Source organism: Anser anser, assembly GCF_964211835.1.
Source record: "Anser anser genome assembly, chromosome: 18".
Classification (NCBI taxonomy): domain Eukaryota; kingdom Metazoa; phylum Chordata; class Aves; order Anseriformes; family Anatidae; genus Anser; species Anser anser.
Window position 1 is genome coordinate 14,958,891 of NC_139739.1, and position 14,429 is coordinate 14,973,319.

General features: G+C 45.4%; 1 long non-coding RNA gene across 9 annotated transcripts in view; it reads left to right on the forward strand.

Annotated features, from left to right (window-relative positions):
• Positions 1 to 13,089, forward strand: part of LOC310883725 — a 39,949-nt gene extending 26,860 nt beyond the window's left edge. For 8 of the 9 annotated variants that reach the window (XR_014573686.1, XR_014573687.1, XR_014573688.1 and 5 more), the window contains 2 exons: positions 453 to 594; positions 6,196 to 13,089. This is a non-coding gene — a long non-coding RNA (uncharacterized lncRNA). Of the gene's footprint in view, positions 1 to 452; positions 765 to 969; positions 2,856 to 6,195 lie in introns of those variants that run through there. The other variant, XR_014573685.1, reaches the window with a different exon arrangement.
• Positions 13,090 to 14,429: the final 1,340 nt, after the last annotated feature.

Below are 14,429 nucleotides of genomic sequence, written 5' to 3' on the forward strand. Positions count from 1 at the left end.
TCTCTAGCTTGTTAGTAATAGGCAATACATTTTACTAATCTCCCTACTCTGAGTCTGTTTTGCCCATCACGATGATTGTTGAGTGATCTCCCTGTCCTTATTTCAACCCTTGAGCCCTTTTCATTATATATTCTCCCCCTTTCTCTTTGAGGAGGGGGAGTGAGAGAGCAGTTGTGGTGGAGCTCAGCTGCTCAACTGAGTAAAACCACTATACAGTTGAATGTAGGACAATGCAATTACGTGTCACAATTTTGATGAATTAGTATGGAGCCAGGAAGTCACCTAGCCAAAGTGCTGAGTGGTTTTCAAAAGGAGAATCGAAAATTTTGATGATGTTTTTCTCCCATCATTATGTGGGGTATGGTTAAATTATACAAAAGGGAAGTTTCCTGCTTTAGGCATAAGCTGTTTTTACCTGGAAAGGGGACATAGTTTCTTCTCTTGGTTGACAGCTTTCCCCCAAGACTCCTGCATTTGGCCCTGGACCTGATGGACTGCAGTCCCAAAGGACTCCTTTCCTTTGACGCACTCTGAAGAGCGTGTTAGCAAGGGAAGAACAGGATGCTGCTTGTTGCCCCAAAGACAATGTTTGAGGTAACTGATGTTTAAGGAAATTACTAGTTTTATCCAAGGAATTAATTTTTAGTTAAGACTACTGCAGAGGTGGACACAGAAGAGTCTACGTGGTATTAGCAAGAGTCTAAATGAAGGAACCAATTCATTTCATTACTGATAATAGTCATTCTCCCAGAATAGCAAATGAGGTAAGATTGGCACTTTGAGATAAGTCCCTGATTATTGTCTGTGAAATCTATTACATTCGATTATTTCTCCCAGATAAAACTTTAAGTCACACTTCTTAAATGCAGTTACTTCTTCCACAGAACAATGTTAGATTATTTTTGGAAGTTTTCCATTCTTTTGTTTTTTTTTGTTTGTTTGTTTGTTTGTTTGTTTGTTTTAACACAGTGGAGAATATTCAGAAATTCTGAAGCTAAATTCTTTACCTAAGCATTGGGCTCTAACAGTCTGCTGGAAGAACTTTATTGAGTAAATTATTAAGTAGCAGTAAGCCAATTCATAATTCATCATTACTGATATTTATACCAATGGCTGCTGGTGAGGAAGGAGATAGAAGAGGATGGCACTGGTCAGCTAGTTGGGAAAGTAGAGCAATGTATCTTCAGGACCAGAGAGGTCGGAGAAGTCGAGATGACCTGGCAGGACAGCTGGCATGTGCTTTGTGATGACTGCAGCTGCTGTGCTCCTGGAAGATTTAGAGGAAGGTCTACCTCACTGGGAGAGGGGAAAAAAGAAGGGTAGGTTTACGTTACAGCTGTAGTAAATAGAAATGAAATTACATGAGAAAAGAGTCAAGAACAGAGTACATGAGGAGGAACTGGAATGAGGAGTGAATACAGGGAAAATTGGTAAAGCTGAGGAAAGGAGAAAAGGGTGAAGAGAAGATGCTCTAAGAAGACCTGGCAACTAAAACTTTCACTGCATCAATAGGGAGCATCGAGAAACTGAAAGGCCTTTGGTGTGCTCTGCTGCAAGTGCACTACAGGTAAAGCAGATATTTATAGGGTGGAGAAATGAAGAACAGTGTATGAGGGTTGGGGTTTGAAGTGGGATAGGGAGTAGTACACGAAAGTGATGGGTCAAATCTAGCTCTTTGTAATGTTGTATGATCTTCTTCCTAATGGTTGTGTTCCTACCAGCGTTACCCTTTTAAAAGCACCCTAAACAAAGTCTGTGGGGATTGAATGACAACAGCCAATCCCCTGTAGTGACAGCTCCTGCTAATGTCACAGCAGACAGTTCTTACCATGAAGGAAACTCAGGGTTAAACTGGACTACTGTGGGTCATATAAATGTCCCAGGCTGCTTGCATGTCTCCTTGATAACTTGCATGATGTTTGCCTTGCAACAAACCCTATGTGAATGAAGCTGTATGGCTGGAAGTCTTCCAGATGGACTTCTCCATCTTACTGCCTAATTGCCAGTATCTCAGCATCTGCATCCATGCTATTTGTGGAACAGCAGCATAGGATCCCAAGTGATCTTTCTGTCTGTCAGATCCTTCCTTGTCCACCCACGCTGCAGGAGGACAGACTGTATATGACGTCGCTTTTTATGTACTGTCAGTCAGGAGTTCCAAGGGACTCTATTAAATTGTGATTTATACAGATTTTAAATGTGTATAGACACCTTTTTAGCAAGTTTGCTTTCAATTAGCAGCTGTTTAATAAAGTTTTTCTCATTGACAAATCCCCTTTTTGCTTAACCTACTCCTCCATGAAATTGTATGACCCACTTCAACCCACTTAGCCCTCGATCTAATACACGTACTTCTAGCACTTTTTGCAAATAATTAATCCAATTTGGATTAGAAGGATTATAGATGGTCTTAGTCCTCACTGATAACACTTCATTCTTACCCAGCACTTTCAATTTTACCCAGTGTTCTGAGATTCAGAAGGCAAACTAGGAATGCCTCATTGTAAATGATCCTATATCATGAGTTAGTATGAGAATTGCTGCTCTTGTTGCAGAATCAGGGACAGTGAGAAATTCTGCTTCTTGCATGAATGAGATGACATTTATTACAAAAAAGAAATGAACAGATGAATTTTATGTTCAGAGGCTGCAGCATTAAAAAAATAGTGGGGGGAAAAAAAGAGATGTGAACTTTAAGGAAATCTTAATGGGTCACATTATCAAAAGTTACATTTCAGAGCAGCTGAATGGATGTTTCAAAGCTCTGATCCCCAACATGCACTTTTACTCTGAACTGATGCTTCTCTTAAATCATAACATATTTAATAACATTTGTGTAACTTTCCCCTCCAACCTCCCAGCTCCTGAATAACTTGCACAAGCATCCATACCTTTGATGAACTGTAGAAGAGCAGTGTCCGTTATTCATGCTTTGTTTTTGCTCCACCTACCTCGATAATACGCTGGTCCCCATGACTTCCCACCCAGATTCACATCAGCAAGTACCCCAGCCAGCCTTGCAGCAGTGGCGATGTAGTGGGCAATGCAATAACAGAGTCTGCGGGGATTTCTGCAAACAGTGCAGATGAGAAGGAGTCCCAGCTGCGCTCACTCTGAGAGCTCCCCTACATAACCTGCCCATATCTGCATAACAGGGCATGAGCAAAGAGGTGAGCAAGGATCTCCACTGCCTTTCCTATCCTTCTCCTTAGGTGGGCTCAGAGGACCATCCTTCTCACATATCTGCCAGGGAGTTTAATGTGCAAGGAACTTTAGAATCTCGCAGCCCACAAAAACTAAATTACAAATGAGCTTGCAGCACTCCTAAGCCAGACAGGGTCTGAGAATGATTCATTCAGAACCTTGAGAACAACCTATAATGGCCTAACAAGTGATCTGATCTAGGAACTAGATCATACCGTTAATTGAAGGTGTAACTTATAAAAAGCTATCGTCCCACAAATAGTTAGACCAGAGTGAAGTGGGTAAATCGAGACCTGCCTGCATTTCTGCACACATTAGGAGGTTCAGGAGTACTGTTTTAGGAATGTGCTCCTCCACTACCAAGCTGAGGGAGTCAGAAAACTGTCCAAGGAAATTAAACCGTAAAACCATTGGAAATTGGATTGACACACTGGAGTTAAACTTGGGAAATTAATTTTATTTTTCATTTCTGGAGAAGATAAGCTCTGCACTAAATCAATTAGAACAAGCCCCAAGCAAAGCTGGAGGCTGATTAATGAAGGACCAGCTTTGACTGCTTGGATCACAGTTGTTGACTGGAAATGGCTGGGAAGTTTGTTTCCAAAGCAGAAGCAAGACAAACCTGCTTCCCACAGTGGCATCATCTTTACCTTTTCCCAATAAATAAAAGTGAGTCATCCTGGATGTCATTTTTATTCCAGTGGTGAAGCTGTGAAAGTTTACGCTGTAGAATCTCACACACAAACAAGTGAAGTATCTGCCTACACCAAACATCCCTCTAATGCTCCACAAGCTTTGGAACAATTACACACTTGAACGCCTTTTTTTCCATTCAGCTGGGTGCTGTGCAGATAGGACATCTTGCATCGCTGGTGACACAGACATTAAAAAGCATAGAACACATGTACATTCTTGTCCAAACAGTTCTGTTTCCTCTTATAAAGTGTTGCTATTGATTGCTTTACCTCCTGTTTTTATTATGTATAATCCATATTGATAAGACAGCTCCAAAATCATGTATTGCCAAATGCTAATAGGCCACTGTGATCTGATCTGCGTGTGGTTGCCCAGGGCATAAATTAACCAGCTGGCAGAAACTGTCTGCATTTCCAGGACGGTGGAAATGAGGCAATCAGATGGCAAATGGATAACTGAAGGGGAAAAAAAAAAAAAAAAGAGTTGGAATCTCAGCCGTACGTGGATGTAGGAGGAATCTGCTTCATTGCTTTTGCTGGGATGTGGCCAGTAAAGGGAGCCCCAAAGGCGGATCCTTCCGGTGAAGAAGGGGAACAAAGGAACTGCAAGAACTATGCAGAACACCTGCCTGTCCCTTCCTGGGGAGCCTCATGCTGACACCCATACAGACCCAGCTCCCACCTCTGTATTCCTTCCAATTTCCTTCCCCTCCTCCTTGCAGGGAAGGGAGAACAGATGCATTTGCATGCAGGAGAGATGGACAGCCTGCTGTCACCATGGTGGGGACCACCTGCCAGGGACAGATTCCCTGGGGAACACCTGGTGGCCCTGAGAGCCTCTCAAGGGACAGCACCTGCTCATGTGGGAGAGTGCATCTGCCCACGTTGAATGCAGTGGGGCTTGTGGGGAATTCAAAGAACAAGCACTAACATCTCCACCAAGTGTGCAGGAGTGAAGATTTACTGGCTGTTGAATCGATTGTGGTTATCCTGGGTACATTTAACCCAGCAGAAAACAAGAGGAGAACTGGTGTTGTTTACTAATCAACTCAATGAGGTCGTGGTATAAAGCAAAACTTTGTGAACAGCTTGTGTCTCTTCCACGCTCACTGCTGCCTTGGCCCAGCAGAATAAAACTTACAGAGTGAAGTTATCATTGTGGAGGAGTCTCCAAAGACCCATTTCCTTACTTGTCCCTTCACAACCCGGCACATTTTATTCCCACATTTACTCTGAGCACTACATGACTATAAATCATGCAATACATTTGGAGTACCATATTCCTGTAGTCCATCATGAATTAATGTGTACTGACATAACTACCACGTTCAAAACACCACTAAACTCTGTATTTCAGCAGAATCCATGATGTCAGGCTAGCCAATAGCAGAAATATCTTAGCAAAATAGCCTCATCACAGAGTCTAATCATATCCAGTCCAACAAATTAACACATTCCAAGGCTTTATTGTCTAAGTATCCAATTAACAAAAGCCTAATGTCTTCAAATGCATTGGTGTCAAAAAATTACAGGCATCATTCTGTAAAACCAAGTCACAAGGCTCCCAGGTAGCAAGCTTTTCATGAAACATGTCCCATCTTTTTGCAATTTCCAGAACGCTTTAATCCCGTCAGCAGGCTCTAACTTGACCAAAAAGGGGCATATTTGTCCACGGATGCTGCAGAGTGCCTGCTAGACAGTAGAATAACACCTTTGCAAATCACTAGGTTTGGCTGAAAACCAGGAGGGTTGTAGGGACACTCAAAGGAAGGCTGTAATTTTTATTTTTTTAGGCAAGAGAAAATAAAGTATTCAGTCTGAGAAAAGGATTAACAGTATTTTTATGTAAGACAAAATGGGAAAGTTGCAAAGAATTTTTTTAAAAAAGGTTTTATAGGAGTTGACCACCTTAGCCCATACCTATCCCTAGAATAGCAGCTGAGAATAATTTATTTTGTTGTAGTTCATGTGGAATATTCTTTTTATATGTTTTTCCAGTGGGAAATGGCTTTGCAACCAACAGAAACGGCAGAAGTATGCTTCATTTTCTTCCATTTGCTTTTTGCTTTTCCTTTCTGTTACCTTTAAGAACTTATTATCTCTGAGGGGTGGGGGGGGGAGACTAAAACACTTTCATTTTTCCAAGCAGCTGAACAAATGTTTTAAATAAAATATACAGAAAATACATTTCTGATGAAACCTAACATATCAATAAATTCAGTCCAGCAAAACTGAGCAAACTGTGGCTGTTCTTACGGTCATCTTTGTGCTTTTCTGTTTGCTTTTACTTTTTCAGAAGTGTTGCCAGGACCTGGCTGCAATTGTAAAGGAGTAAGCCCCCACCTGGAGGCCTGGTCAGAGGGAATGGGACATTCAGACACTGGCTCAGCAGTGCAGGGACCCAGCAGTGGTTGTCAGCTGGAGCTACAGACACTCCACCATGGCTGTAAGCGAAGGAAGATGACAGGAGGATAAGCAGGGTGTTGATGCACAAACTGAACACCCCTCCCTGGTTGGATGGGCTCCTTGGGAAATGGGGATCAGACATGAGCTGGGGAAGAAGGAGAAGCCACTTCTGCACCAGCAGCTGCTGGGGTCCCCGAGCTGCCCGTGTGAGTGGCAGTAGCCCAGGGACAGCTGTGACCGGTGGCTGGAGAGCACACGTGGTGGCCACCCTCTGAGGTGGCAGAAGCAGCAGCTCTTCCTGGGGTCCTATCAGCCTGCCTGGAGCTGGTGTGGACACCTGGAGGAAGGTGCTGGAGGTACACGTGGGGGCACAGTGGCAGGAGACAAATCTATTTCCATCCTCTTTTCACTCTTATTCTGCCTTATCTCGTCTCTCTTTTAAAAAGACACCTCTTCCAGTTTCTGTTCATATGAAACCTACCTTTCTAAACTTACTCACTCCTTTTTAAGGAGAGTGTCCTTGTTAGAAAAGGCTAAAGCATGGCCATGGCAAACTGTGTGGTTACCTCAGGACCAATTACAGCTGTGCAGCATTTCCACTCAGGAGGCTTAACTGTATCTCCTGTCCTTGCCTAATTTAGTGATTTCTGCACCCCAGGGAAGGCATTACCATTAAGGGACCTCTAGCACCCATGGGCAGAATTTCCCATGCCAGATTTCCATGTCATTGCATTCCCAGTTGTGAGGCCCAGTTTTTTAACAGAAACTTTCCCCACAGAGCAGAAAGAAACAAACAAGCAAAAATCAAGCAAACAACAACAAAAAAAGAACACGTAATCTGCAGGTGTTTCAGGACTTCCCTTCGTCTTGCGTTCCCAGCAGAGCCTTCTCCCCAGGGCATCCCTCCCCGCTGAGCTCTCTGCAGGGGCTGTTCCACCCCACTCCCATCACACATCAGTGGAAATGGAGGGCAGAAAAGTGCTTTTGATGGACTGTGTCTCGTGTGTTTTGACTCATAGACCATATTTTTTTTTCTCCCAAAAGACGAGCATCTTCTGAATTTTCTGCAGGATGCATAAGCAGATCTTATGGGAATGAGATAAGCCGGATGGCCAGTTTTTTTATCCTGGTGTGGCTGTTCCCACAGAAGATACCTTTGCTTTCCCTGTTTCTGTCTCTCAAAGCCTGCCAGTTCCCATCTTCAGGGCACTTCGCTTTCCATCAGTCTCCACACCAGAACATCCCATCCTTATTCCCCACCCTGTCAATCACCAGCTACTGCTCCCGGAGGGCTGAGCTGAGAGATCAGGTATTTCTGTTGAACACTGTCAGGCATCAGCCCAGAAGTGTATCTGGCAGTGCCTCACAGGCTGTGTCTTCTCTCCTCAGCTCTAGTTTCCTATCACTTCCAAAAGAAGGAAGAGTTTCCAGCTTAATGGTATGCTGGCATGGCCAGCCCCTTACTGTTTCACACCAGATGGCACTGCTTTTCCACACAAGCTCAAGCCCCTCTGGCACAACCATTTTACTGCTCTCACACCTCTGCATCTGCTCTTGCATCTGTCTTGGTGCACTGCTGCTGCACTGGTGTGTCCCCATCCAATTACACCCGACCAGTCCATACAGCTCCGTACATGACAGCTCCTGCAGATCTATGCCAATGTCCATGTGCCTGTGCATCCTCCCCACACACAGACACTGACTACTGACATTTGCACAATGCGAGACCTGATTTTCCAGTGTGACACTATCTTTATGAAGGTAAGAAACCAGAAAATAAAGACTTCCCACCAACAGTCTGGGATTCTTCTGAGGTTACTTACGGAGCAAGTTTTTACTCCCTCCCTCCTTGCAACATCCAGTCAATATTTGAGTTGTTAATAAAAAGCTGTTTTCGGCTTCCCTAACTCTGTTCCTCTCAAGAACAACATGTGCCTTGTGTTTCCTTAGCTTTGCTTATCAGATCTTCAGCCAAAATGAATGGCCAAATCTCTTACAAACAGAGAAATTAAATGAAAACAACGCCAGTGCCAAGTTCTTTGCAAACAGAGAAGTGAAATGAAAAATGCCAGTCTCTGTAGGTTCACCCAGCACATTGAATTATTATCTGTCATGGCCTGTTCTTACATTTGTCCTTTCCCTCTGGTTGATAAATAAGACTTCCCACAAGTTCTGAAGCTGTATCAGGAGTTGCGTAGCAGATAATGTTAATAAATCTTAAGGGCTATCTCTCTGACTTGCCTGGCAGCCTAATAGCTCAAAAGTCTTGTGGTTTCTTATGTCTTGCTTTTTTAAAATGTGTAACTTTGAAATCTTTCTTTCCTTGACCACAGGCCCAGTGGTCAGGCTGACAAGGACGTGACTTCAAGTCCTGATTTTCAAGGCAAGGTCTTTGGGCTGACATACCATGATTTTATGCCTGGAGTTTGTGCTTTCATCCAGGCAAGAGATGCCATCCCTGTGCTGGTGCTGTCTGCGGGCTCCATGCCCATGGTATGGGCAGCTGAGGCTTCACTACAGCTTAGCACACTGGGAGCCAAGCAATGTGCTTTGATCCACAGCTGCCAAGAGACAAAATGGCAGAAGCTATTTGCTGGCAGTCTTTTGCATATGGAAACTCTGGTGAGAAGATGCTGTTCATGAATCAAACCCTGTCTCTCTTGAAGGAAATAGTGCCAGGGCTGCAGGGCTGCGTGGATCCCAAACAGCCAGTACACGAGTGCCAGATCCAAGCCAGGGGCAACTTGGCCACATTCCCTGGTGAAAAGGAGCAGTTTGGGGCACAGCTTGGAGTTCAGGCACAGGCTGAGCTGCCCTGGGGAGCCGCCAGCCTGAGTGCTTCAGCTGCTGGTATGTTTGCACTGTCCATACGTAGCCCCCACCTGGCCCCAGCACAAGCTCAGCTCTTGTGTCAGCATCAGAGCAGCAGAGCTAACTGCCCGCTTGGGAATGCCATGCTGCTGGTGCTGGTTTTCTTGTGTTTCCTGTGTCCCCAGAAAATGGATCCAGACTTAAGAGACAGGCTTCTACAGTCAGGGGCAATGGGTGGCTCAGATGAGTTACCCTGCAAAGATGTCTGCCTCTCCCCGTTGAAGGGGCCTGAGGGAAACAAAATCAGACTCGGACAGCTAATTTATAGACAGCTGAAATAGATAAGTGAAATGAAGACCAGACATGCGATGAAAGCAATAAAACACAATCCTAGATCACGCTTGACAGGATTCCTCCTAGGCCACTTTGAAATTTTTGCTTGGAAGCAGACCCCTGTGAAACAGGTCTCCAGCCACAGGAGATGAAGAGCAGCTTTCTGTAAAGTTCAGTAATTTCTAATCGACCAGATCCCCAGCTCACCTGACATTTTCTCACTGCCCTTCAGCTGCTGCGGACTGCACAGTTTCCCTGTCAGGAATGAGGACTCCAGCTGAAGACTCACCAGTTCCTGCTCCACCAGCACTCATGGAGTGATGCATTCCAGCTGCCTTGTAGGCTGCACTGAGGTCTATTTCCACCTTCTGCTTGTCTTCTGGACACCCACCTCTAGAATACTGCCATAGATTTGGTTTGCATACTGCCAGGTCCCTTCTGTATGTTTCTATTACCCTGCATTGCAATAAGAGCACTGGCTACCAACAGCTTCCTGTCCAAGGATGGGTTTTCTCTTGTCCAAAGACCTCGTAGGCAAGATCACATCTTATTTTGTGGCTTCTTCATGGAAAAAATACTCAATGCACAGATTTGGTCTTTAGAAATATGCTTGAGGTACTTCACATTTCTCCCATCTGCCAATGTTGCGGGAATTATATCCCAGTTGGTTCGGCACCCCGGCGGGTACAGGACTTGTCATCAGTTAGTAGCAAAGCTGAGAAATGCGTGGTTGGCAGGTGCCTTGTGGAGACTGTCTCTGGATCTGCTGAACTCGCTCTGAAAAACTCTTCCAACAGAAACCCAGATTCCTGTGTGGCTTTGTCATCTCAGAATTGAGTGGCATGAAATAGGGTGCGTGTCCTCCTTCCGTTTGTAATACTTTCTGCAATACCTGCTGTGCCCTTGATGCTTACAGGGACAGATTGTGACCAACTCCTGTGCTGTTGCAGCCTGTACTTTTGTCCTGCACTGGAGGACACCCAGGCAAACCACTGCTGTCTTGCTGTAGTTTGCAATCAGGTGCACTTACCTGGAGTTATATTTGCTTCCCCAAACCACTTCCACTTTAAAGGCAAGATTACATGTCCAACAATTATCTCATCTTTAAATAAGGAAGCTTTTCCACTTCCAGTGTTAGATGTGGATGCCAAGAGTTTTGCACTCCGATGTAACTACCTATACCTCTATTCCTGCTTTTGTTTTGTTTTAAACTGAGAATGGTATCCTTCTCCTGTCTCTTCCTGGCTGCAGCTATGTTGTTAATCAGACATATTTATTACCTTGTCTAGTGACTTTGCTATTATTCCTCACAGAGTTTTCTCACTCCCTCTAGTTTTTGTTCCTTGACAATATAACAAAAGCCTTACTTTTGCTGTCTCATTTTTATCCCTTCTCAGCTTCTCCTTATCACACTCTTTTCTTGTTTCTATTATCAACACGCTTCAGCAAGGTCTTCTGTCTGCAAATCCAGCGGCTGTGCTCTGAGTCTGTCTGTACAGCCTGTCTGGGGGCTTGGTAGGTGCATTTCTTAAAGTTGATCTCGTTAGGCTCTGGTGCTCACATCCAGTGTATGAACTGCCTTCATATTTCGAATATTGTGCATTAATTTCGAATCTGTGCATTAAGTACTTCTGAAAACAGTCCAGTTCAATTAACAGCACAGCTCTGGGCAAATGTCTGTCTATAGAGGGATCTCCATCAATCTCTCTTTTCCTTCACCCACATTTTTTTTTCATCTTGCTGCAGCAAGGATCGCTGTCAGCAGAGAAGCAAACTGCAGGACTGAGCTGTATCTGGACTGTGGGGAACCCAGCACTGAAAGCCACGAGCAGCCCCAAGGAACAGGACAGGCTGAGCCATTTGGCTGTCGTTCCCCGTGTGTCACGCAGCCTGTGCAGCCGCCTGCTTGGTGTCAGTCCTTCACTCCACGCTGCAAGCTGAGTATCTTCGACTGGGCTGAAGATGGCACTGGTTGCCATCTTGTGTCTGGTTCAATATAGCAACACACACATGCTCGTGCATGCACACACACACACAGCTATAACCAAAATGTTCATGCTCCAGGCTCTTTTGGTGGTATTTTCCCGTATTCTAAAATAACAGAGACAGTCACGTCTTGCTCTTTGTGGATGGAAAATACTACACAGTCCTGCTCCTAAAATAGTTTTTCTACATGCATGAAGTATATATGGTGAAGAAATCTGGAAGATCTAGAGATCCCTGGTCTTTAATTAAATAGTCACATCAATGGGCATATGGAACTACACTGCGTACCTGCGGGTAGGGACGCTGCCCTCAGAGGGTGCACTGATGCTCGGGCTCCCCCAGTTCGCAGCAGCTGCCCCTGAAATTACCAAGAATGGTGACATAGCCATCCAGGCACAGAGACACATCTAACATGGGAAACAACCCATCCTCAGTCCAGCTGTAAAGGCCTGAGGGGGCTGGTGATAAATGGGCAATTCTCTGAGGGCTCAGGAGGGGACACACAAAGCCTGACAGCTTTGCACTGTCCACATAGGCTCAAGTCAGAGAATGCCTTTGCCCCTTTTGGGGAACTAAAGTTAGACAGCTCTGTCCACAAAACTTACTTGTTTCCTCTGTACTAAAGTGGAAGGTCATTTATCCCATCAGCAACCAGCTCACACAGACTCCTGCCCAGAGGAGCCTGTTTTCTTCCATGGACTTTAAATGGAGCACCTGGCAATGGGCTCAGACACACTGTCTCACTCTTAAATCCATGAACTGTAGTGGGCATGAGTCCACCCAGGATCTTCTGCCTGTCCTCACCCCATGCTCTTTGTCCCAGAGATGGCAGTCAGCCTCCAGTCCTGTCTCTGTATCTCTTTCTGCCAGGGCAGCTCTGTGAGCAGGCATGGGGATGGATGCTCCTCTCTGATCTGCCTTCCATGCACATACTTCTTATGCATAACAGTGCAGTGGCACTTTGTAATAATCAAAACCATGCATGTCATAGGTCCATATTACAGCTTTCTAGTGATTTATTCAAGCAGCTCTGATGACGCTTTTACTACTCACACTCTTTGTAACAGGGCATCATTTCCATTATTAAGATTATTCACTTTAGAGCACATGAAAACATATTAAGGACTCAAGAGACGTTTCAAAAAACACATCCTTTTTCCAAACACTTCCATTTGAAATAAAGATGCATGACAGCAGACTGGTGCCAGAACAACAAAGAAGACAGAGAATAGCAAAGCAGTAAGCCTGTACAGTTGCTCACAGTCTGTGCACCTGTAATTACATCTCCCCTCCTGGTCACTTTGTAAGAGTCTCAAAGCCCCAGCAGCACCGGAGGAGTTTTCAGTCCTCTGCGAGGAGACGTGACAACCAGAGGAATCTCCATCACCATCATCTTTGGAAGGGAACCTACCCTTGTCAGCTGGGTGGGTGACTGGTTGGGAGCCCACATGCTGTTGTGTGGGTTGAGCTGGTGAATCAAATGAGGTAGCAATAGGCAAAGGAACGATACTGCCTATCTAAAGGTTTCTCAAGCAGGCTTTAGTATTCAACCTCAGGGATTTACAGGGTTCTTAATTTGTAATATTAATGTTATCATTGTCCCCATATCAAACAAATTGTTAAACACAGCCACAATCCAGACTTCCATGAAATATTCACCTTCGCTTATTTTAAGTTTCTTTTTTTTTTTTTTTTGGTTTGTATTTTTTTTACATTTCAGTTACATGTGGTATCACATGCCCAGGCTGCAACCAGGGTCTCCACACAGCTTGAGCAGAGGGGAGAGGACTCTCCACCTCCCCTACACCTTCCCTTCCCCTGGGAAGAGGGGCTGTGGGCTGCAGAATATTGCTGCTTCCCCAAGCCCCAAGCAGAGCCTCTGTTAAGCTGCAAGGGACAGTGCAGAGGAGACTGCTGCCTTCACAGCAAACATTCATAGGGCCAAGGCTGATGTCTGTGGGAACAGTCAGAGATCCTCTGGTTTCATTCCTGGTGTGCTGCAGTGTGGCTCTGAGGAATGTCTCGGTCTCCTCTCCACCTCCTGCTTGGAGTGCTTCATCCTTTGTGTGTAACCTCCTCTGCCCCAGGGCAGCCTCACCTGCTGCACACAAGGAGCATGTGTAAGCATACGCCTCTTCTTCCTTTCTTTTCCTCTCCAGTCCTCCTGTTTTTCTGTGGGCACTTCTCCTCTCCCTCTGATGGAGCCCATTGGTACACCTGGGCTGGCTTCTTCCTCTCTCCTTCAGCCCCATTGCATCTGTTTTTCTTCCTTTTAATTGGACTCAGCTGAACATTTGTAGCAAGCCTTTGTGCATGCAGCAGATCACAGGCCCACCAGCTCCCTGTGCAGGGAAAGGTGTCTCTCATCTCTCCTTGCTCCCCTTCCCTGCAGGGGATGCTCCCCACCAGCCACCTCCAGCCCCATACCTGGTGTTGGGTCTCACTCAGCAGCCCCCCGGGACTGGACTGGGGCAGGAGCCTGGAGAAGAGGAAGCATCTCTGCAGATGCAGCCCTGAAGCCCACCACTGCCCTCTTGCTTTCAGGTTGTGAAGAAGACAATTTATCCCAGAAATACCGAGGGAAAGGTGTACAGAAAGAACCAAGCAAACATCCTTTTCCTGCTTGCCTCTACACATTTCTGATGCTGGGTGACAGGAACAAAGATGTCTTATGGGTGAGGGAGATGCAGAATTTTCTACACAGGAAAGCTCTAGCTAAATAAATCAGGCCATGAATATAAAAGAGCTGTAGTATTCCTCCCTCATTTACCGAGCGGGTTATAACAGGGACTCTGTGGGAGAAGTGTGCACCTCCCTGATAGGAAGACAGCTCACGGTCTCTCAAAAGGAATGAAGAGCCCTTGACAGCCTTCCCAGCAGAGCAGGCTGGGGAGCTCAGTGCTGCAGGCACGTGGCTGGGACGGAGATACTGGAAGCCAGAGCGGGCAAGCAAAGGAGCTGCCACAACGAAGCAGCAGCTTCAAGAAGTTGCTG